This window comes from Austrofundulus limnaeus, unplaced genomic scaffold, assembly GCF_001266775.1.
Source record: "Austrofundulus limnaeus strain Quisiro unplaced genomic scaffold, Austrofundulus_limnaeus-1.0 Scaffold262, whole genome shotgun sequence".
Classification (NCBI taxonomy): domain Eukaryota; kingdom Metazoa; phylum Chordata; class Actinopteri; order Cyprinodontiformes; family Rivulidae; genus Austrofundulus; species Austrofundulus limnaeus.
The window spans coordinates 131,876-135,151 of NW_013952664.1; the positions used below are offsets into that span (position 1 = coordinate 131,876).

A 3,276-nucleotide genomic window follows, 5' to 3' on the forward strand; every position below is an offset into this window, starting at 1 on the left:
CTAGACAGTTTATCAGCTAAAAAAAAGTTACTTTTGGGGTAAGTTACTCTATAAGAAGGAATCGCCCTCCTCCCATCCTTTCCAATCAATGCCACTTCATGCAGTCGTGTAGTGGCACCTTGTATCGTAAAGCCCCGCAGTCACACAGCATCTGATAAGGAGGAAGGGGGGACGATGGCCTTTTGTCCTTCTGTCAGAGTACTGCATCAGGGCGGGAAAAGCTCCATCATCCGGCGGCCACACACCGCACATTTAGGCCTAAATCCACTTTTAGATACCCGTGTGCGTCAGAGCCATCCCCACTCTGTCAGTCACCGGCGGCACAAGCTCCGCCCCCAAACATAAACACATTCATTTTATGTCAAACTCCATCCTGAAATCTCCTTTCATCTCCTCTTCCGGAACAGTTCCATACATTACCCTGAGCAGTTTTTTTTCATGATTTGCCTATACGCGGGGACGAAACAACAGCAACAAAAAAATAACATTTTAATTCTGTTAAAAAAAGGGGAAAATAAAATAAATAAGGGTGTAATGACAAGAAAAGACTGCGATTAGAGCAGGAGCTCGCTCGCTGCGGTTGAAAGCGTGCTAATTAGACATTCCTTTCTGTGCGTGCCAGATACAAAGATTCGCTAATGTTGCAGCCTCTCTCCAATCAACGCGCATACACGTCCACAGATGATGCATCCCAATGTTTAAATTTAACTTGTTGTTTTTTATTATTTAACAAAAGCAACCTCCTCTTGAAGAGCTGCCAAATGCACAGAAASAGAAATATGTGTTCATGCTGGGATGCAGCTTTGGCAGGACTCCCCTCCTTCAGCTTCTTTTTGTTTTTTCCATCTAAATTCAGCTAAGAGAGTAAAAAAATAAATTTTTTTAGCAAACAGATGGCGTCATTTTGATATTAAAATGTCAGCAAATCAAACTGTATGTTTGGTCTGTAAGTAGTAACGTCAAATATAAATCATCATTTGATTTTACACAATAAACTTATACATCTGCACCAGCTCACATGCAGTCATATTCGTTATGCAGCAGAGCTGAGGGCAAGTCACAGAGCAGTCCTCAAAGAACCTCAGACCTAAACTGAAATAAATAAATAAATAAAATCATCAACCAAATCAGGAATCATCAACGTCAGCTTAGACAAGAGAGGAGGAAATGGGTCCCAGAACAAGACGTAACGTTTAAAAATGCATGTAAAGTTGTGGGAAAATTGGACGAAATTTCTATTTTTTTAAGTTCATGCAAAGAGGAAAAAAAATCATTAAAGTGTATTTTAGTTTGTTGCATTTMGTTTAAATTTAAGCTGCTTCTTTGCTTTTAGGAAACTGTAAAATTTTCTAATCTGTATTTATACAGGGGGGTAAAAATGCTCCTCTGGAATGTGTTTGGCACCTGCTGTGATCCAAACAGGAGGAAAAATGGGGGATTTTTGGGTCCTGATATATTTTTAAACCCAGGTAGGAAAACCTAAAAAGGTTGAGTGACATCTTCGGGACTGTTTCTGTCGCTTTAATTCTGAACTTGTCACAGCTTTATCACTGGAATGTAGATGTTAAAAAAAAATAAAAATAAAAAAGGAAACTTGTTGCTTTTCTAAACTGTGATGCAAGAAACTAAAGCAGAACAGTAAAGAAAGCAACCCAACTCAATGAGATCACTTGGTGCTCATAAATGAGCCTAAAAGTCATCAAATCCACAGCAAAATGAGACCCATCAGGTTGTTTCTTGTCAAACAGTGAATCTGTCAGAACTGCAGAATCCTTTCCAGTTTTGGAGCAACATGGTCCCTGCAAGTGAAAATTCAACAACAACYAAATCTAACTTCCCTGCTTCCCCAAATATCCACTCAGTTTCTTCCCTCTGCTCTCATTTATCCACCTAAACAACAGAATAGACTAAAATTGCAACAAACTGTTAAAAAAAATCATCTTTACCTGTTTAAAACACGGATCCCCCAGCGTCCTCAGCTGGGTTTATTGAGAGCGCGCGATCTGTAAAGACATTCATTGCGTTTTTATTTGGGGGGGGGGGGGCAGACCCATCTCAGTTTGAGGCTGTTGCGCTTTTACGCGCGCCTGTTGTGGCCGCGACCGTCTGATTYGGCACAGTTTGAACGGGATACTGGGTGATTGTTGGTGCAGAGCCGCGGCTTTTGCGCGTCGTTCGACCGATGAGCGCGCAGAAACTGAACGCGCGGCGCGAACACGCGCGCTACAGGAAGCGATTTTTTTGTGGGGGGAGGGGGGGTGTAAAATATAAGATATGTTTCAATAAATCAGAAAGGAACCGGATTTTTTAGTTGGGAAAACATGAAGGGATTAACACCGTTTTGGAGAGAATTTACGCACTTGTCCGAATCCAAAAGAGCGCAGGTGATTTCCTCTGAACCACTGCGCAATGTCTTTGAAACAAAAYAATAAATGCAAATAAAACAAACATGAGCTGAAATGAGGAGGAAACCGGGAAAAAGAGCATGCAGCTCCACGCTTGTTACAGTGATGGACATTTGATGAGAGCGCGCGCAACGTTGGCGCAGAGTGACCGTTTTCCCTTCTTGCGTAATACTGACTCGAAACGTTCATGGAATTTAAATAATGAGAAAAAAACTAAATTAAATCCATAAAATAGATCATGTGAAGCAGGACTAATCAGATATTTCTGCTTCATATTTAATTTKATTAAAGCAGCTGGTGTTAAAGTTACACACCACTTCTCTCTTAGACAACAACAACAACAAAAATCAACTTTAAAAAAATCTTGAAATCTTGCAGAAAACTTGCAATTTCCCACCTCGTTGTCTTTGTTTTGCGCACCGAAGGACCACGACGTTTGTAATAATAATAATAAAAAAAGATGGTGGTCAAAACAAAAAAAATAATAATAATAATAAAAGAAAAAAAAAAGTCCAGCAGCAGGTGCAACCTCTGACCACAGCCAGGTCCTTCTGTCGGAATGTCCTTGAGCAGAACCGCAGCTCAGTCTCCTGGTTTAGATAAAAACCTTTCAGACATTCCGGCTGATTTTGACGTAGCCTATACAGAGGAGGAGGGGGTGGGGGGGCTGCTGCTGGTGGTGGTGGTGTGTGTGGGGGGTGTTCAGGTATGAGCTTACCTGCGCGCGTGCTGTGCTGTCGCCGTCTTTTTGGTCCGCTTCATGGCACCGCGGCTGCATGTCTGCGCGAGGACATGCTCGTGGAGAGACGGAGCTTTTTGGAGACGAGGAGCGCATCGGCTGGGAGCCGGAGAAAGTGGGAGGCTGAGGGGG

At 42.3% G+C, this 3,276-nt stretch overlaps 1 long non-coding RNA gene across 1 annotated transcript in view; it reads right to left on the reverse strand.

Moving 5' to 3' along the window:
• LOC106526155 (uncharacterized) overlaps window positions 1-3,237 on the reverse strand; it is a 43,375-nt gene extending 40,138 nt beyond the window's left edge. Inside the window, exon 1 of the long non-coding RNA XR_001311217.1 lies at window positions 3,124-3,237. This is a non-coding gene — a long non-coding RNA (uncharacterized LOC106526155). The remainder of the gene's footprint in view (window positions 1-3,123) is intronic.
• Window positions 3,238-3,276: the final 39 nt, after the last annotated feature.